This window comes from Patagioenas fasciata, chromosome 3, assembly GCF_037038585.1.
Source record: "Patagioenas fasciata isolate bPatFas1 chromosome 3, bPatFas1.hap1, whole genome shotgun sequence".
Taxonomy (NCBI): Eukaryota; Metazoa; Chordata; class Aves; order Columbiformes; family Columbidae; genus Patagioenas; species Patagioenas fasciata.
In genome coordinates this window covers 21,408,810-21,430,620 of record NC_092522.1, presented here as the reverse complement: position 1 = coordinate 21,430,620, position 21,811 = coordinate 21,408,810, and the positions used below count along the sequence as shown (strand labels likewise).

General features: G+C 42.9%; 1 pseudogene; it reads right to left on the bottom strand.

Annotated features, from left to right (window-relative positions):
* Positions 1–7,940: 7,940 nt before the first annotated feature.
* On the bottom strand, positions 7,941–18,660 carry LOC136100651 (photoreceptor cilium actin regulator-like; annotated as a pseudogene).
* Positions 18,661–21,811: the final 3,151 nt, after the last annotated feature.

The window sequence follows — 21,811 nt, the reverse complement described above, 5'->3', positions numbered from 1 at the left end:
TGTTTGTTTTTTTTTTTTTTTTGAACTCCCAACTTTTGGTAGCAGGGAGTACTCAGGAACTCATCTCTATGAAGTCTTGGTATGCGATCTAAGCCAGGGACCTGGCTCTGAAACACCAGTGTTTCTGGAGATCCTGCAGCGGAAGCCACAGTCCTTGCAGATCTCATATATAAGTGGAACCTCTTGTGTTCTAGTTGGTACCCATTGCCCCTTGTTTAAATTGCAGATCTGGAACTATGTCACTTCCTTAAGCACCTGCAGTTTGCTACTGCCTGAGATCTATTTCAACAGGTTGCTTTTCTGCCTTTTTTGTTTTGTTTTGTTTTAATTAAGCAACTGGCATCTCTCGAGGGCCTCCTGGTTTTGCTTCCTCTACCTCAAAAGTTATTCTTGCTGTTTTCCTCCTCTGCAGGTCTCTCCCTCCGGAGCCCCGTAAGTGCTCCCTGCACAGGCTGCTTTTGCTGGGCTGAATAACAGTCCTTTAGTTTTACTTTCTCTTTGGCTATGCTTGGGCCTTTGGGAATGTGGGGGGAACCTTCTGCACTTGGGGGGGAAAAAAGCTTTTGTGCACATGATATGAGGTCTCTAGAGCGTGTTTTCATGCATTTAGCTGTAGCACTTGCAAAGTTGGTTTGAAATGTAACCCCTGTAACTGGTTTCTTAACTCTCTGTTGGCCTTGAGTGGTGCTTTCACGCATACTGCTCCCCACAGCTGGTGAGAATAAAGCATTGCCTGCCAGTACCTATTCTGTCCAGGTGTTTTATTTTTTTAACTCTCCAGCTGAGGCAGTTTCCCTGTAAGAGGGGCAGTCCTACAACAGTGAGATCAAATCTAGCTGACAATGTCTCTGGTGACAAGCAGAGGGTTTAATGGGTGAAGGTTAATTCAGCTCAGACGAGCTCTCCTGCCACAGGTTTGCACAGGGGCACATCTCAGAAGCCATTAAGAAGCTACTAAGGTTTTTGGATGGCACAAACAAAAGGCAAATCAGTGTTGAACCTTTTTCCAGCACTGATAAGAATTTAAATATTTAACTTCTCAAACTTATTTTTATTATAATTTTATTACAGAAGTCTCACCAGAGAGGAAACTGCAAGCTGCACTTGCAGGCCCAGTTTAATTCATTTAATGTGCAGTGCAGTTGCTAAACCACAGAAGTTAGGATAGGAAAATAAATGAATGGCAACTTTGTACATTGGCTTACTCTTACCCTACATCCTTCCAGAGGCCCAGGACAGACCCTGGCTGTCACAGATGGTTCTTCCTGCTTGATGAAGGTAGAGTTGTCATAAGGGAAGGCAGGGGACAAAAGGTAAATATGGTGTCTACCATAAAGGAGTGAAGAAAGTTTACATTCCCCTGCAGAGTAGGGAGTGGTCTTTTGCCATCTCCCTGTGCAAGGGGGCATTAGAACTCTGAAGCTGCATGAGCAGAGAGACTGGTGCTACATACACTGAATCCAGTCTGCAAAATTCATCTTTTCCTCAAATGGGCACTTTCTTCTCACCGAGAGTCAAAGCACACACCTGATGGCATGACTTACCCGCTCTTCGGAGTGCATGTGCCATGCAAATGGGTTAGCTGGACCCTGAATCTGCCTGTGGAAGTGCAACCACAAACCCCTGCAGCAGAATGTACGTGCATGAACTTGGCAGTGCCAAGAAGACTTTGGGAAGGATATGGAAAAATGAATGGCAAACTGGGAGGACAAGGAAGGAAGGCTGGACCCAAAGCATGGTGCAGAGGCTGAAGGCTCCTGTTGTAAAGAATGTTGATTCTGCTTCATGGTGCTGCTGTGAGAGGTGGAGCAAAGAATTAAAGAATGCACCTGAAGGGAGCTGCTTTTGCTGAGGTGCAGCTGGGGCATGGATCATAATAAGGTGATTCTGGTAGAGTTTGCTCTTGCCAAGGTTAAAGGTGAGCTTGGGAACCAGGTGCTGCAATCCCTCTCTCAAGCAGAGGGAGGGGATTTGCACTGAGGTGGCTATTTTAGTCCTTGGTAAATAGTGACGATGGGAATAAAAGTGGTTGCATTGCTACCAAATCTCTGACAGCTGACACTGAATCCTGATACTGTGATACTGCCTTTGATACAGACAGAGGTGAGAAAACCACTCTAGTTAAAATTAGAGTTGACCCGAACCATTAAGCCTCCACTCTGCCTTGATATCTTTAGCTGAAAAAAACAGTAACTCTGGCCAACAAACTGCCCCTGTGTTTCCTTAAAAGCCCCCCAACAGCTTTGAATGCAGTTGGCAGAGGTAAAGGAGCTGTAAAAGCCATGCTCTGTGCTAATAGCTGTGCCCTGGATAAATAAAGGCTGTGCTATTTTCATGGTGGTTTAACAGGTTTCACCTCTGCTGCATTTGAGAGCAGCACGTACAACCTCGGCCCCCTTTGGAGACTGGGGTGAAGGCTGCAGGATGTGCAGGTCTGTCACTCCCTGCTGCTGGCTCCTGGAAGGGACGTCGTCGGTGCCCTGCGGCCAGCACTGCAGCTGTGCCCCGGCTCTCGGGCACGGCCTCAAATGTCACATTCCCTCTGATTCAACTGCTGCTGCTGGGGCTTCCTCTGCAGATGCACACACATCTGTACGCACACATCTATACGTAGAGACACTTCCTTTTCACAATAGTCCTCGTCTGTGCATGCTGTCAGTGTATATAATAGATCAGACTATAAAACTGCTCAGTGTTGACACATTTCTGTCAGTGCAAACATACAAGTAGTAGTATGTGTTATTTCAAGAAGGGAAGTTGGCTATTCTAATAAGATGACTTTCACATGTGCATAATTCTGCCAGTACCAGGATCTCTATTGCTTTGATTACTGTATTATTCTGGCAGTTTTTTATTTTCAGTATCACTCAGTGAAAACAAAACATGCTCCTGTTTCCCCAGGGAACGGCCACCCACCAGCTAACTCAGCCCAGTGGTGCTGGTGGGTGGCCCTGCAGGCTGGACCTCCGATCCTGCCATTAATGCTCCATTTGACGGTAATGGTAACAGCGTGCCCCTCTTTTGGTCCTGCCCAGGGGTGACAGTAGTTCATGTTTCATGCCTGTAGGAAGCTATAGTTTTTGTTTGTTTGTTTGTTTGTTTGTTTTCAAAATTACAGATTGCACTTGTCCCAGTAAAAGCTGGCCTAAGATCTTCCTTAGTGCATTTCCAACAATGCATAAATCTGTCCCACTGTATCCTTTCCTTAGTGGCCCTCTCCTCCTCTTTGTCTTTTGCCATGGCTTCTTTGTGTCATCCGCTGCTACTTTTCATTATTTGGCATTGCAATGGCATCATTTATTTACACATTTGGGAGACAATGTACCCAAAAGGTCCTATATAGAATAAAGTTTTCTAACTAGATATATCCTTTGCTCACAACAGACCTGAAGAATACTTGGCCCAAATCCCAAAGCTTTGCACATTTGCAATCCGAGTAATTTCTGGCTTATAGCTGCCTTCAATCACAATTTTATATGTAAGAAGAGGAAACGTATTTCATGGGGAAAACATGCCCTGCTTTTCAGACGGCAGATATATGTGCATTTACCCAGAACAGCAGTAAAGTAGTGTTGTTTGTAACTTGTTTGTAGAGGATGAGCTGACCATAAGGCCAACAACAGGTGAGAAGGGTTTCACAAATCTATTTATACTCCAGCCTGGGTGCCGTTCAGCCCAGAGCTATGTGACAACTCATTGCCATGGGCCAGTGCTTCCCAGCGTAATGAATTCCTGTGTAGCTGGAACAAGCGCTTCTAGGTTTGGCTCTGACTCTTGATGAACTGCGTGATCATTGACATTGCTGCCTCTTAAGAAATTGTTTAACAGTTTTGTTTCATAATCATTTGAATCTGCTAAATTTACATTTTAATGTGTAGCTGCCATTATTCCTGTGCCTTAGGAAAAAACACTTCACAGCCCAGTGCAAACCATAACATTCTGTCAGCATATTCTGCATGGTTGCCAGTTTCTGATGTTACAAAAGAAAATGCATGTGTGAGGTATGAATTAGGATTTCTGGAGGAAAAAAATCTATTTTATGTAGCTGTGTGTGTTTGCTTAGCTATCATCTAATCCTGGCCTAGTAAAGCCCAGGCAGGGTAGCATGATGGAGGGAAGAACAGTCCGTGAGCTTACAGGGTTGCCATTACCAGCAAAGCGAATATGTCTTTTTTGTTTTCCTTGGAGACAAAATCATGGAAACAGACTGCCTGTTTACCCCCCTCTCTGCTCTAATATTTTCTCAGATCTTTTTAAAACACCGTAGTAAAGACAGTGAAACTTGCTGTTGGAAGGGTAGTATTTTTCCCTCTCCTTGAAGTCACTGCTCTTTCACATCAGAAACATTTCTTAGTCTTCAAACATGGTAATAAACAAACGTGGATGATGCATGGTCCTCCTGATGGTGCTTCAGAGTACTGCTAAGTGCTTGGCTTACAAAATTAAATTTAGATATAGCTCAGGTCTTGGCTCAGTATTATGCAAATTTAGGAGGAAAAAACAATTGAGATAGAAACCTCAAGATAACTGGATCCATTGGGCCCTGTGCTAGCTTTCTGCTTACCTCTTTGCTGGGCTGGCCTGCCATCCCAAAATGGGTGGTGGGAGATGCTCAGCCCCAGAGCTGTTGCCTTGAACTTCTGGAGCATGTCAGTCTCCTGGGAAGCATCATCTGAAGAACAGAGACGCTCGCACAAGTTCTAGTCTCCTTTTCACTGCAAGGAGTCTAAATCAAACCCATCGAAGGACTCCTAAAGTTACTAGTACACTGTTTATTTAAAGAAGTGCCTTTCTATTTTTGCTGGTTTGTAAACAGCCTCTGTGGCAGTTACGACAAACTTCACTGTGTGGCTGGAGCAGACAGGCTGCTGAGCCGTTGTGTTGGGAATACACTGGGCATCTAAATGCCTACTGCGCTTGTTGTGTGTTTCCAGCAGCTTTTTTTTCTTTTATTTCCCTGTGGAAAAGCTTTTCCTAGCTCTTTGGCTGTCAAGAGAAATCTGCAGGGCTGGATGGGGAAATTGTTGCCTCGCCTGGGCTGGCAGAGCTCAGAGGTGCAGTACGTGCTTTCTCCCACTCTTGGCTATTGGTAGGATAAGTAGTTCTGAAGTCCTGAGGTTTTCAACATGAAGAATGTAGCATTGTAATTTTATTTCAACTGTCCATGGTGCTTTCTAGATTATTTCTTCATTTTGCACCTTAGAGATATCCTGTTACCAGCTGTTGTTAATGTGATACATGGATCGACATTATATTTGTCTCAGATTCAGAATTAGGTAACTGCTTACCAGGAGCCCTGTGTCTGTCTGCAGAGCGCTGAGCGCCAGCCGGGCAGCCCTCATGCTCCCCATTGCCTGGTTTATCCACATGAAAAAGCGTGCTATGGAAGCCTACTGGTATGCCATTAACGCATGTACGTATATGCATGTGTTTTCTCCGAAATATGAGGATGAAAGGATCTGCATTGGATATCAGGTTATTGATTAAAAAACATCAGTATTAAAAAACTCCAGAGAGATGCATTACCTTGTGCCCTCAATGTCTATGGTAACTCTATTTACAAGAAAAGACACAACACTTCGAAGTGGAGGAAAACATTAAAAATATTAAAAAAAAAAAAAAATTGGATTATACCGACAGGTTTAATTTAGAGTTTGAATATAAGACTCTTACACTGATATTGGGTTCAAGAGGCAGGAAGGCTGCAAGGTGCAAATTGCCCCATTAGGTTGACTTCTTAGAGTCACACTCAAAAGCCAAGCAGCCAGTGAATTTGTTGGTTTAGGTTTTACCTGTAGCGCCATGTCAGCCTTGCTATATATCTTTCTGTGTCTACTGGAATGCCTGGAAAGTTTTGTTCCCAGCTTTACAGTCACTGCCCTGGGGAGTCTCTTTAGTTTGGAGAAAAGGAGGCTAAGGGGGGACCTTATTAATGTCTATAAGTATATAAAAGGTGAGTGCCGTGAGGATGGAGCCAGGCTCTTCTCAGTGGCAAACAATGATAGGACAAGGGGTAATGGGATCGAGCTGGAACACAAGAGGTTCCACTTCAATTTGAGGAGAAACTTCTTCTCAGTGAGGGTAACAGAGCACTGGAACAGGCTGCCCAGGGAGGTTGTGGAGTCTCCTTCTCTGGAGACATTCAAAACCCACCTGGACATGTTCCTGTGTGACCTCATCTGGGTGTTCCTGCTCCGGCAGGGGGATTGAACTGGATGATCTTCTGAGGTCCCTTCCAATCCCAAACATACTGTGATACTGTGAAGGACATTGCTGTGTTGGCAGCCCTAGGCCTCAGCTTTCATTCATTCATATGCTGAAGACCCAGTGGTTTAGTAATAGTAATAATAAATGAAGAGCAGCCTTTAACACTGAAAGCTTTCAGTTTCTTCTTAATTGCTATATAATCAATTCATCTATGCCTCAAGGAAAACTTTATTAAAGCAAGAGGTATTCATACAGAGTAAGACAGGCTTATAACCCCTTTCTCCTTTAAAAGAACCTTGATAAAGGGTGTACTCTATACAGTCTAACTCCAGAAATCCTCACAGGATTACTTAATGCAGTCACAGAGTGGAATATTACTAAAGAAAGGATGAGGACAGGTAAGCGGCCAGATTTTGAAATTCAGTATGTCAGTAAAGTGGAGAGCAATTAGGGATGGTGAAGGCTGCAGATAATTTTGTGCTTGCAGTGGTGGAACAGGGTATATGCAGGGCAGGCAGATGTGAGATGAACCAAAATGAGATCAGAGGGATAACGTGGTCCTGGGTCTTGACCACCTTGTCCAGCTGAGTGCCTACTGTCTGTATCTGCACATCTTTTTTTTGACATTTACATTTTCATTATTCATCCAAAATGGCCAAGAAATGGAAAGTTGGGATCTTTGCTCCAAACTTTCAGTTGATCCAATATACAGTAGTGAGTTTATATTTGTCTGAGGACAACATGGAAATGAGTCCCTAATCAATACTGCAAGCATTATGAAACCTGCAGTATCTTGCCCGGGAAGATCAAAGTCTGAGTTTGAAGTTCATAACTGCAACAAGCATCTATACACACTGCAGTCATGATGGCACCGAGTGTATCTGCTGTGGATGGATTAATGATCTGCTAATCTAGAAGGATTTCTCTTCAGGAGATGTTGGCAGCTCCTTACTGATGAGACATGACAGTAAGAACAGGTTACTCTATCTCTGTGCTGAGATTTCTTTCCCTCCTACATAGAGCAAAGGGAACAACTTCTCAGAATATTCCTCTTAATGACGAAACTTCATAAATGATTATGAAATGCTTTGGGTGTTCAGAGGTGTGGCAGCGCAAACACTGTGACACGCTGGTTTTATTGATAACCTGCGTAGTGCTGTCATCCAGATTGCTAATATCTGGAGTAGTTCTTGTCAAAGAAGTAACTGGAGTATAAGTAGTGCTTTCATGTTCTTGTGGTCTTCAGATACTGAGGGTATGGAATGACAAGTCCCTGCAAGGTCTGAGATGTGAGCAGCGTCACTGGAAGCAAGGGCACCTGCCAGCTTTTTAAAGGTCTGCAGATAAAGTGCCACACAGAGCTGTTGGCCACTGTTCTTGCAGCAGTGAAGCCCTGGCTGGAAAACTGATACTGCTTCACTCTGTGCTCAGCCCCTCTGCAATGAGACTCCACTGCAGCAGGTGCACTCTGGTTTTAATCCTTAGGGGAAAACCACTACCTGCTGCTCAAACTAGCCGTGGTTGCATGCAGGAACTCTACTAAACAGAGTACAAAATTGCCAGGTAGCTCAAGCTTAAATCAGGGCAGGGGAAGGGTGGAAGCACAGCTGATCTCTGCTCTGCTCTGTCAGTGTACAGGCTTGATCTTGTAGCCTAAAGAAGGCACGTTTGTGTAGTGGAAATGCAACCTTAATTGATGTACAAGTAAAACATAAAACAGGCTTGCACTGTGGTGAGGAGGAAGCAAATAGACTTTTTATAGCACAGGGCACTAATTAGCGCACTAAGGAAGAAATCAGTAGTATAACATTGGGGTAAGATTTAAGCCGTTTGCATACAGAATGTAAGAGAGCTCAATTCATACCTTGCATATAAAAACTCTGATTTATTTACATCAGTAAAAAATAAATCTTAAATTTGAGTATGGTCTTATAAAACAATTGTATTCCAGAAAAATTACATTAATGAAAAATTAAAGTGTTGTCCAAAAAAACTGTATAAACATTTTTTTTTAAAGTGACCACCCAAACTATAATTTCCTCCATACTATAGTTACTCTTAATCTCATGCTTGCGATACAAATTGAAGGTAAACACTTTATTTGCAATAGTCCTGTACATTAACTGTACTGAAGAGAATCTGTTAGCTGTATGTAGTCACAAATTCATATTATAAAGTTGTAGATCGCTCCTGGAGAAGCTCTGTTTCTTGAATATAATTCTCTGTTTTCTGCAGCGTCCTTAGAGCAGCATCCGAACCCTTCAGCAGCTGCAGTGTTCAAGTGGGGTTGTGTTTGCAATGAGCCTCCTGACGACCATGGGCTTAGTCAAAGCTGGGAGAGATGCTGTGGTCGGATGACAGTTTGTGTGCCAGGTTTTCAGGGGAGCCTGGTTTTTGGGGGAAGATGCTTTGGCTGACTCCACGTCTAGCTGGCACATGTGTGAGGAGGTTTCCAGCCTGATTGCTGAATTGAAGTGTTGCTCCATGTGCCGCTGTAGCTCTTGTACCACAGATTTTGGTGCCTGGGGTATATAAATGAATACTTTCTCTCATCACCCATCATGGGTGCCGGGACATTTCAGCATGAAACCATAAAGAGATAAAATGATTGTAGCAGCTGAGCAGAAGTTGTCCTCCCACTCTGTCACATTTTCATCTTCAAAGCCACATTTAGGCATGCAAAGCGCTGACTTTCTGCTGTCATGTTCCTGATTTGGTTCCATTCTGGGTAGTTCCTGCCAGCAGAACAGACAAACTCAAAGTGCACGCGAATGTATTTGTATCTCTGTGTATCTGGGAGGGAGCTACACTTCTGATGAGGGGGAAGGCCAGCCTGCAGTTTGCCCTGCTGTTGATCTTTGCAGTACCCGCAGTGATTTCCCAGTTCAACAGGGGACGGTGCATCTGCCTGTGTGACTGCAAGGTGGATGTGTTGACATCTCCTGGCTGTACACTCTGGGTAAGGCTGCTGTACCACCTCAAGCTCACAAAGCCCTGACGATCCACAGCATCTGCTTACCGGGAGTTGCTTCTTTCTGTTCAATACCTCACCTTAAATATGACAATTAAGGTGTCAGAAGATGGCACTGAAATAATTGAAGAAGGATCATTGTGATTAAGGCACCAGACTAAAACCTCAGGAGTTCAGTATCCAAAGCGGTCCTTTGTACAGCACAACATGAGTCTCAGTTCTCCCACCATGAAGGTGGCAGGAAAGGTTAAAAATCCTGTGTGAAGGCGGAGTGCCCAGATGCCACTATCATGAAAACCATAAGAAAAATTTAAACTATTCCTATCAAAATAGGACCACAAATGGCTTTTTTTTTTTTTTCCTGGATCTCATTCTGTGCTGAAGTTGCATATAAAATCACATCAAATTAAAGTAATTAAAATTACATTAATTCAAATTTGCATCTTAATTGTGATGATAAATGAGGTGAGCAAGATCCAGTAAATTCTGAAACTGTATTCCACTGTAAAAGCCTGGGATTAATCGACTGTAAAGAACTTGTGTTTTTATTAACAAACATCTGTCTAGACTCTTCAGTGAAATGACAATAAATCCCCTCAAACGGCATAAATCAGAAAGAATATAAATCTGTTTCAGGGAGAGCAGGGTTCTCTATGCTAGCATTCTCTTCTCTTTAAAAAAAAGAAAAAAATACATGTCCTTAGGTGCCTCAGGATTCATAATGTTTGATTGGGCTATTACAAAACTACTCTAATCAGGATTAAGCCTTGTACCCTGGAAACTAGAGGTGATGAGATTATATGATGATCAAGGGTGATTTAGAAGATCAAAGCCTTTTTTGAGGGAATAAGGTCCCTAATTTTACTCCTTTAAAAGAGGTTATTTTGTTTTAACTTGTATTGGTCTTATTCTTTTTCTGCATGTTGACAAATACCCAGTGTAAAGATGTGGTTTTGCTGAAGCCATTGATGTTTTTGCAAGAAAAATCAATTGGTTCAGGATTTTACCTCCCCCCTGGAAATGTCACAACAGACACTTTTTACATAACTGAAACTTTGGTGCCTCCTGAATAAATAAATTGTCAAATATTGATAATTTCTGAAAGTTTTTGAACTCCTTTAGCCAAACAGCGAAACAAAGGACTTCTCTCTGGGTCCTGTCTTTATCAAATCAAATTGCCTCAGACTTGACCAACTGCGAAGTATTTCTTTTGCTCAGTGTAAATCTTCGAGTTGCGCCACGAAATGCAATCCAAAGAAGAAGCAGCTGCCTACCCCTCTACTGATATTTCACTAGATTGTTAGGACCAGTCTGGGTTTTTCCATGTGATGCCGTCATATTGTTTCCTAAAAAAAACAATGGAGCCAGGCTTTGGAGGTTTGGTTAAGGCCCCCTGGGGCCTCTGGCTTTGATTCTTTGCAGGTGCTTCTGCTGTCAGTCCCTCTGCAGCCCCTGGCCCACGATGTAGAGCTCGGGGTGGGACGCGGATCTGTTGGACTCTTTGATTTCGGGTACGCAAGGGCTGTTCCAAGAGTCGCCTGCTTTCCTAGGGCTCTCCTCCAAGCTGCAGAAGGAAAGATGCTTAAGTTAAGAGGCTAATGAATTGTGACTTTTTAAAACAGCACTGATTAGACCACATTAACCCTCAAAGCACAGATGCTGCACAATACTATGTAATTCCCTGTCTCCTGTGTATATGCACTGTACTGTTCCCTCCCAAAAGTCTACTGGGAAGCAAACGTTTCATATGTCGAACCGGGGATCAGTATGAATCTGGGTTTACTTGCAGGTGGACACAGACTTGCACAAAAAGTCTTGTTCCGACCCTGCTGGAGGAAAGGTCTTACCTCTGTTACACATCTGTTGAGTGAGGTTACAGTGATTTCTGAGTATGCCAACATGACTGTGGGATGCTGCAGTCAGGAGAACTGAGACATGGAAAGTGTAAATGATGTTCCTGAAGTCACACTGGCAATCTTTAGGGTCACAGGGACTTTATGAATCAAGATCTATTATAGCAGTGGAGCTAGTCATGTATGTCTCACGCCTTGGGCCTTCATGCTGAAATGTGCCCTGTGTTGCTGTAACTAATTAAAGTGGTTTAAGCTCAACATGAGTTATCTGGGAATCATTATTGTGTTTTAAGTATATAAACTGTTAAACTGTATTAGCTTTCAACTACAGACAAGCTGTCGTGTTCCTATTCTGACTGCTAGGAGTTTAATTATTTGAACTGAGGAAGAGATTTCTGATATGTGACCAGTCATGAAAATAATCCAGACCCAAATATCACCCAGTTGCAGAAGGTCTCACTTGGGCTACTTGCTTTCGGTCTGATTCAGTCAACACAATCCATCCTCAAGCCCTCCTCGAACAATATCTTAAAGGCATGTAATCTTTTATCTTTGTTCTACCTCTTGGGAGATTAGGAATCTTAATAAAATATTATTTTGTTTAACTGCACACACAGAAATCCTATTACAGATCAGCAAGATTTCTGTGAGCAGAGCGATTGTACATGTTATGCCTTGATAAGATGCCAATAGCTGCTGATTGCTGTCAAACGACCAAGCTTAGAAACCAGCAAAGTCAGCTCATTCTGTCCATGTACTGGCTGTCCATGTGGGAACCAGTTGTACTGACTTGAGCACTGAAACCTGAAACTCTCATCAAGTACCCTAAGACTGGACACAAAAGCTCTAGCTCCCGCCTTAGGGCTAATGATGTCTTAAGTCCTGATACTCCTTAGAGAACAGGATGGGCAGGAGACAATCTTGGGAAAGAAATGCTTTTTGCCTTCTAGGGGATCAGCGAGTGTACAGGAGACATGCAAGTCTGCGTATAGCACTGACATTTAATGCCTGGCAACACCAGTTAGCAAGTGAGATGGAAGTCACCCCCCTTTTTTGGTGTTTCTTCTAAAATTGAGTGGGTGGGAGAGGATGCTCAGCTGCCTAATGAGAAACATGTTGCTTGTACAAGCTCCTCTCTTAAACAATCTGTTTCTCAGCAAATTGATGTTTTAATTGGGCATGGAAAAATTGGAGGACTCTATCCTTGAGTTTGGGAGCATAGTAGAAACTGGCTAACTCACTGATTTTCAAAATGTTTTACCTGTAAAAGAGTGATGCTATTGCAGGTTTGCCTCTGCCTCTCCTCCTTCCTGTGACTAGTGCTTGGAGCTGCTAATAACACACAAAACCCCCACACAGACAAAAAAATAGGCATTGTTATATTTGTAGAGGAGAGGTAGAGCAAGGGAAGGAATGAAGGAAAGGAGACTGACAGCTGGTTGGGAATAGCTTGTGAACTTGAGACCAGATGCAAACATGGCCAGAACGAGGAGGTTTAGGAGCACAACATCTGGTTTGGGGACACGTTTCGAAATTTCCCTCCGTCAGCTGAATGAATGGCAAGGCAGAGGAAGCCTTGTATGCTTAATGAACTTGAAGGAGAAAGACGGACCAGGGTATGGTGGTTTGTCTCTTATGGCATCTGCTGCAAGAGCAGGGGTCGGCATCTGTGCATGGGGATGTGGCGCTCACAGCTGTGGCAACCGTGCTGGTCCCCAGTGACTGGAGATGAGCAGCAGTGATGGGAGGAGCTCTTGGAGCTTCTGCCTTATGCTGGTTCCTAAAACAGTTCTCTGCCCATCAGTGTATTTGCTGTGATATTCAAATAAGGCCATTTGATGTAAGGTCTGTAAAAGCTTCCTCCAGGCAGCTTATTTTAAATGTAAGAAAACACACGGTAGTGTATTGCATTTTAAATCACTGTATGTGGCAATTAATGGGCCAATTTTCCCTTTTGCTTATATTGATATAAATTTGGACTAACTCAGCAGGACTACTTTTGATGTCCATTTGTATAAATGGTAAGTTGAATTTGGCTCAGGATATATGTCGTTCTTCCAAAATGCTGTATATCATAACACTAGCATATATAATTTTTTTCATGAAAGGGAAGATTTTATTTACAGTGGTTTGTTTTGGTTTTTTTTTATATTACTCTCTATGCTCTGACAGACTACAATAGAAAGATAATACACCCCATTTAAGTATAAATTAGCTAACAATTTATAAAAGACTGTTTTTCACATTGATCCATAAAACTGCCAGGGCTTTTGTCTTGCAAGGTTTGATATAAAGCCTCTTCTGAAAACATTTATATCTGCTAGCAGGCACTGGAGTAGGCAAAGCTGACTTCACATAGTACACAACAACAACAGAAAACACAGCAACAACATATAGGACTTTTAGGAAACTTTCAAATGTCAGAATATATTGCAATATTAGAACTGGGAATGCAAACCGGTCTGCATTTCTCCGTGTTCTTCACATGTTTTGTTCAGCACTTTCCTCTACTGTCCCTGTGGGAAACTTGATCCTTTTTCTGTCTCTAGGGAGGGAATTCCTGGACACCTTACTTCAGTGCCTATGACTGTCCCTTTACTCATTCAGTATCCAGGACTGTCCCAGTATTTACAATGTGCGGAGTGCTTGTGCACTTACAAGTGCAGTTTTGTCTCCTGCTAGTGTTGGTCTTGCAATCTCTGCTCATGGGGATGATTCACATGATTTCAGCTGTTCTCTGGCAAGAGTAACAATATTCCTCACATGAGGAAAGGCTGCCTGAGAAGGGTCTTAATCCTCTTGCGTAGCTTAGAGCTTAATGGACTTAAACATCCTAAGATGCTAAGAAACTAGAATAACAACCCTTTTTACTTCCGGGCTGTTACACTGATCTTTGAGTATTCCCAAATACCATTTCTGTTTCCTAGCTGGTTCTGAGTTGTTGTTTTGTTTTTGTTTTTGTTTTGTTTTGTTTTGTGTGGGTTTTTTTGTTTGTTTGTTTTTGTTTGTGTTTTTTTTTTTTTTAAGTGGTAGAGAGAATTTAAAGGTAAGCCCAGATTTTTTTAAAAATGGCCACCAATGCTTGCAAACATGGAACTGGTGTGTTGATGCTCCAATTTCTTTAAACTGACTTTTTCAGAGCAATTAATCTTCAGTAGCCATGGGAGGTTTCTCCACTTTGAAAACTGGGCTTGGGCTGTGGACTCATTAGACTTGAAATTGGCACCTAGTTCTGAAAGCCTACATGAGAAGCTCAGAAGCTCACATTATCTGTCATTCTTGCCAGCTGATTTGAAACATTTTAATAGAGATATCAGGTGAACAGTTTACTGGCTTAGAAGCTGAAGTTAGGAATGATACCCTTCCTCTTGGTCCAAGCCTACCTCCTAATGGTTATTTAAAGATGTGTGTAACCTGATGGTTACTTCAGAGCTTTTAAGAATTGAATGTGGCTATCTTTAGCCCCCATGCAAATAAGAGAAGTTCTGTGCCATGAAACCAACACTGAATTTTCCCTGGGGTACCTGTCACAGCAGATATGTAAGTGTAAGGCTTGAGCAACCCATGGAAGCTTAACTCCTCCCTGTATTCATACTGGCAGACTGAAATCTGGGGTGAGAAAATAGAACAGAATATTTCAGTTGGAAGTGATCTACAACAATCACCTAGTGCAACTGCCATGGTATCTTTGCCCAGCTGTCTGTTCTGCACATGAAGAGAGCACTTTTCTGGGAAATCTCTCAACGACATTAAATTCTCATCAGGAGCTCAGAAAGCCAATGCAGTGCTACCCTTCCGCTTCCTTGGCCTAGAGTGGGAAGTTTCTTACCTTGCGTGGTTAAGCGCGGGTTCACTGCCAGATGTCACGGCAGCTGGAAGACGAAACAGGACCCCTGGTCGGCGGTCAGAGAAACTTCTCCTCACAAACGGCTGAGGATTGGCAGCGCTCAGGGATAGCTTTCTGGTCCGGTCTCCAGGCTGCCGGAAAAGCAGGCTGGTCTTTTGGGAAAGTGATGAAGCTTCAGGCTGGCTGGTCGCTTCCACAGAGGGTTTGGTGGGTTCCTGTGGAGGTCTGGCTTCAAATAAGGAAGAGGTGGCTGGGCAAAATATCGAATGAACATTGCTGCCTCTCTTGGAGGAGGAGAGCTGGTGCTCATCTCCAGCATCCAGCCCAGGTCTTGGCCCCTTGTAGGAGCGGGATGGGGAGGTTGGTGGGGAAGGAGCGGTGGAGAACGGTGGGGGACTTGCATCTCGGCGGTAGGCTGGGGAGCCCAGCATCCGGTATGGTGTTGGCGAGCTTTGCTTGTGTCCCGTGGGAGGGCTGAGCGGTTTTCGCTGGGGTGGTGGAGAAGGCAGCTTCTTCTGTGAGGGTGGGCTGGGCACCCTGGGACTTGCGGGGGGACTCGGTTTCCTTTGCGTGGTGGGTGAGCTTGGTTGCGGGTTGCTACAAGCCTGCAGAGAGCGTCTGTGGTGTGTTGGGGGGCTAAAAAGCCGTTTCTCCATTGGTGGAGAAGGAGGAGGAGGAGTTCTCGTTGGGGAGACCCTCCTGGCAAATGCTGAGCCTTTTTCATTTCTCCTGAGCAAATCAGGAGAACCTTGCTTCTGGTACTGCACCAAAGTCGCAGGTGAATTGGGCTCTTTGCTCTCTGAGCTGTTGATGTGTGGTTTTGAAACCCCACTGGGATTTTGAAGAGGAATGATTTTATGGGTTTGCTTGTACAAATCTGCAGCCTCTTTCCTCTGGGTTTCCAGTATCTCCTCCTGGCTAGGTATGTGCACACTGGTAGGGTTCAGCTCCAGAGAGTACCTCTGCAGTTTCTCGTCCCCTGCTCCTGTATTCCTTAGACCTTTATTAGTGATCGCACTGGGGCCACTGATGTTTTTACTTGGCAGTAAGTCAATGGACTGGACAGAGGCTTTCATTTTTGGGGAAACTTGTGCTCTCTTAGCAGCATGAAATTCTGTTTTGGCAGGCTTTTTGGCATCTTCTGAAGAGTTTCCTTCTATTTTTGCAGTTTCTTCAGGCTCAGATAAATCGAAACACGTGTCCATTAACATTTCAGGTGGTGGTGGTGGCAGGTTCTCAAGGTCTTCGTCAGCTTCTTCCTTTGTGTCCTTCTTGCTTAATTCTGCAGTTAGTGCAGGAGGAAAGGCATTTGGAAAGCTAGAAGAAACTCCATTGGCGTCTGAAGGGTCCGTGTCTTCTACTGGTGAAATACGATGCTTAGGATTTAAAGGTGCCAGGCCTCTCTGGAAAGGAATGGTGGGTGGAATAACTGGAAGTCCAAATTTTCTGAGGCAGGCCTTCAATTTGCTAGAGGACCTGGCTGTAACTTGTTCATCCTGTAAATAGGGTGCTGCTCTTGATTTCCAAGGCTCTGGGTTGCTATGTGTATCCTTCTTCTCATAAAACATTTCAAGCCTTTTGCTGAGCTCTTTCTGAGTTCTCTGCAGCTCTAGGAGGGTCAGGTCCTCTGCCTGGCTTCTGAGGGACTCCTCTGACCTGGACCGTCGTTGTTTCCTGAAGGTTTTCTGTCTGCCCATTGCTGTACTGGGCCTTGTTGTTAAAACCGCTCTTCCACTCTCATCCTCTGTCCATTCTTTATGTCTGGATTTAGCTGGGACAAACTTGATTTTTTCACTGATGGCATATTTCATCTTCAGAATAATTTCCTCTCTCTCTGCATTCTCTGTCCTCTTGATGGACTGTCTTTGCGTGTTATCAGTGACTGCAGGTGAAGACAGGGGCCTCCTCGGCAGGGCATCCTTCCCCATATCTGATAAACTTGTGTTGTCATCATCCTCGCCCAGGGTGCTTCCCTCATCATCTTCATCATCATCATTAGGAAAATCTGTTGATTCACATATTTTGAAATGTTCATCTTCCTGAATAGAGTCAGACTGGAAGGAGTTACAGGAATGACTTTTTCTCAAGTTTGCATATTGGGGCGTGGTAGAAATGCCTTCTGGTACTCTACCCTGACAAGAAGTTGCTTCTTTACTCCGCACAGATGAGTAAAATATATCTTTAAAATGCCTTTCAAGTGCACAGTCATGGGATGTGGCTGTGCCTGGCGACATTGTCCCATCACGCACTGTTCTGGCATACTTTTGGGATGGATGTCCCTGTGCATAGGAATCACAGCTTGCTTGTCCTCCATGCTGGCTGAGAGCACTGAAGTCTTTGAGGGATTCGTTGTCCACGCAAATGCCACTGTCCTCAGAGCAGAGAGTCCTGTCATCACCCTGGGACTGAGAGGATCTCACTGCTGAGGCTTCAAGCAGCCTCACCATCCTCAGCAGGCGCTCATCAAAGCTTTGCTTTGCTTTCAGTTTTCCTTCCAGGTTGCTTGCAGCAGACTGCAGGTAGCTGCATGTTTCCTGCAGGGCGTCAGACGTGAGAGAGGCCAGTGTCCCACTCACTAACTGCATTTTATTGACTGTGTACTGCAGTAGTTGTTGCAGAAGATCAGGGTGCTCCTTCAAATCACCTTTTTCTGCTGGCCATGCCAGATTCCCACCTATGTCTTTGAGGAGACTTTCACCATCACTGGCAATTTCTTCCAAGAGCTGGTTGATTTCATCAAAACGAAGCACAAGAAAGCTTACCATCTGCTGTAGGAAGAGTTGAGTTTGGGTAGCCTGGTTGGCCATATGAAGTATAGTTTCATATTTCGAGAGGTTGGGATTTAAGTAGGTGTATGCACTCTGATGAGCCTTAACAAGCAGTTCTGGGAAATCTACTTTTTTCTCTGTCTCGCACGGTGACGAAATGGACTTTTCTTTACTTTTGCTAGATCGACCTTGTTTTGCCAGCTTGTGATTTTTTGCTTCTTTCCTTTCTTGGGAATTTGCTTTGCATTGCTTTCATCCTTGTCATCCCAAATGAAAGGTGACGCTTCTGATTCACAGGAGCTTTGCTTTCTGATCTGTATGGCCTCAGTGATACTTTTTTGAGACTCAATCAGTTTGGACATAACAACTTCAGCATCTGTGGCTGTCCTCTCAATTTCCTTGTCTTCCCTGGAAACTTGAGGATCTGAATGGGCCTTGGAAGATAACTGCAAATCATCTTTGTTGTCCTGGTCCGATAATTCATCCTCCTTTTCTCTCAGGTATTCTTTCCCCTGGATCCCATACTGGTGGAATTCATCAATATTGTAGCAAGATGAACCTTTAACAAGCAGTGGGATTCCTTTATCTCCCGGATCAATACGCAAAACACTTTTGGGTTTATTGAAAGCCTTAAGACCACTTCTTGCAATTGTATTCTCAATCTCATTGTGAGAGGGTGTGCAGCCCATCCTTTCTCTGTCTTTGGCTTTATCTTTGATTAAAAATCCAAATGAAATAGGAAAAATACAACAAAAATTCAAACTTACTGTTTCATCCTGAACTGCAGACTGGCATTCTTCTCACAGCTTTTCCATCACAATTCCAGTTTTGTTGTTGGTTTTCATTGCTGTTTGCCTCAAAATCTCACGTGCTCACTGCCCAGGATCTTCTCTTGAGTTGTGCACTGCCTCATTTTATGTTCCCACTCAGGTTTTCTTCTTCAATTCAAAAAAAGAAGTGTGAAAGCTCTGCTGGATTTAGAGCTAATGGATTAAGAGGACTTGTGTGCCTCACTTCTGTCTTGACAGATGTCCACTACAAATAAGAGTTTAAGTTCATTAGGGTAAGCAGGCACCAGCCAGTCAGCACCCGTGTTGTATTTATTAAGGCAGTTTTTTTTCTGCACTGTATTGGGAGGCAAAGGGACTTGGTAACTGTCCCTCCTTTATTTCCCTTGTTGCAAAAGCATAACACACGCTGAATGCAGAGATTCAAAGGAAGATACTGTAGTTTAGAGGCCTTTTTGAAGGGAAACTATTTGAACAGGTGCATAAATGATACTCCTGAACTAAGAGAAAGGTGACCTTGACCAAGTATACTTCTATGGGAGAGTACAAGACACGAAATCCAAGGGGTTAGAGACACCTGTTAGACTTCTGCCTTGAGGGGCTTCAATTTTTTCCCCTGCTTGCCAGTGACAAGCTGTTTACTCTTCCTTCTAAGACTTCCAAACAAGATTTTGATTTTTTTTCTTCCCCTCAGTTGATAATTCTTGGAAAGTGGTTTTTTTCCTCTTCTAGATAGTTTCACAACCTGAAAAGGTGAACTGCACGATAACAGTATTTATAGAATAAGTTTTGCATATGTTGTCGAGATGGTATTTGCCTCTAATGGATCTAAACTGTAAAATTTTAGATGAAAGAAAAATTAAATCCAAATTCATATTTTCCTTCCTCTGAGTGTCTTGGGATAAAATCTGAATGTTTTCTTTGCAGTCACAAAAGTGATTTGCTTACTTTTATTTCTTTTCATCACTTAGGGCTTAGTTCTCTGAACTGCAAAACTTTATGGGTTAAAACTATAAGAAAAAAGCTAAAAAATTAAAAACACAGACCCATTTCTGAAAAAAAAACACCAACCAACCAACCAAACCACAAAACTGTTGTTTGGTTCACTTCTGAGATCAGAACAGAATAATCCTTTCTGAAAGAGAAATTTAAGAAGCCAAAGTAGGAATTGAATGAAGCAGAAGATATTTATCTTTTCCAAGTATTGATTTATGAAGGGTGGTATGTGGATGAGGGTGAAAATAGCAATCCCCCCCACGCCAGTTTCCCTTTTCATTACTCAGACTGGCCTAAGTGGATTAGTCTTCTAATTTCCAGATACAGCTTTTCTGCCAAAGGTGGCCATTTCTCAGTGTCACAAGGTCACAGACAGCAGTGGCCAAATCTAATGCTGGGTAGACACCTGCAGCTTCTCTCTAGATTTCTAACTGCATGGTTGAGGGTAACATGTCTGAATCCTAAAAATCTTTGCATGCTACCAAGGCTATAAAACATTCTTAGACTTTAACGAACAGCTTACATGATTCATTCCTTGGTGCTGGACTGCAATAGCTGCATGGAAAGTTGTTATTCTCTGTAGCCTTGTTGTTGAAATCTCTTTTTATGTTCAATGGGGGCAATAAAATTATTGTGTTTGTTGAGGGTTTTGATTGTGGGATGACTATAAAACCGTGGTAGATGTATTGCTAACCCCCTCTCCCTTCCTCTTCCCCCTTTAGCCCCCCCCTCTCCCCCCTTCCCACTAGGGACAGACGATCAGGAGGGAAAGAAGGACAGAGAGAAGAGAGTTGGAAAAGTTAAAAATGTTTTACTAATGCTACTAATAAGAATAGAGAAAATAATACAAAATACACAAAACCAATCTTGAAAGTCCCAGCAACTGCAGAGCCAGCACCCAAAGTCCTGGATTGGACTCTGCAGCCAACCGGAGCTGGATTCAGTCTGTCACTGGGCCTCAGTTTGCAGGGACGGCCCACAAGGTCCTCTCCTAATGTCAGCCATAAGGAAAAAGGGACGAGATCCTCTTGATCTCCCACTTTTATATGAAGTATTCACGTGAATGGGATGTTATACTCAGTTGGTCAGTTTCTTGGTCACCTGTTTCTCGTTGCCCCTCTCACGAGATGTCCATCCATGCTTATCAATAACTTTGCATTCCATTGCTATGTTTACCAAAACATATATCTGGTTCTCCAGGAAAATGCAGCTAATATGAAGGCTTTAGCTGACAGGCAAATTCACTAAAAGAGAAACTTGGTTTTAACAAAACCAGGACAGTGTTTTACCAGGGACAGGGCATGTCAGTGATTCCCAGCAAAATTTTTAAAACGACGTGCTTTCTCTAAAATAATTTTCTGGAACACAGAAATTGTACTTAATATACATGGTGGCATAGTAATTTCCTTCAAAGCTTTTCTGGAAGGTATCAGGTAATTACTTCTTGGCTCTGCTTCTTGCAAGTCATGTAGCTCACTCTCTGGCTGCTTCTGGGTCTCACTGTGATGTGGTTTCTACACAATGGTCCCAGCTCTTTTTCCATTCCCTTTTAAGCACATATCTAGTATGTTCAAAGTGGAGAAATGGAGCAGATTTAGGCAGCTGCTTCATCCTAGTGATCCAAACAGTCAGGATGCTGTAGCCCTCCTTCGTAAGTCAAGGAAAACACAGTAGACCAAGCAGCGAGCCTTAGTGCACCTATTTTGGTTACAGTGGAAGTTAAGAGACATCTTTGGCTATAAAATATCATAAGACATTCCTTTGAAAAGCAGCTCCAAGAGTTCCATTGTTAGCACTGGGAATTTTGACAATTAACTCCATGTGAGTTATTTGTTGTATTTGGGAAGTCATTTTTCTTTACTTTTTTCCTTTGATTATCCCTTCATGTCACTTTTTTTTTTTTTTGTTATTGTCAGGCCATGTGTTAATATCTTCCAGGAAATACATGCATGGTTAAAAAATGCAAAATCCTGGTTTATGCTTATTTATTATATAGTCTTTTATTATTTTAAATATTAATATTAAAACAGTAGTAAGTTTATTATATATTTACTATTAACTAGAGAATCATGGTCATGGAAAACATGTTTTTAATAGGCACCTGTGTTATCCTAACTGTAATTGCAGTTCACATGTATATGCAACATGATTATTTAATGTTCTGTCCAATTTTTTAGCTTATGTGACAGCGCAGGAACTGCTTCCAACCACTTATGAAACTGTATTTCCCCCATCAATACTTCTGTTACTAAGTATTTATATATTGTTTGGAATGTCTGAGGTGCTTTAGAAAAACCAAATCCTCTACTTCGTGGAAAATGCTAAGGAAAATGCTTTGGCTCATGGTCATGCAACAAAAATAAAGACAAAATGGATAAATT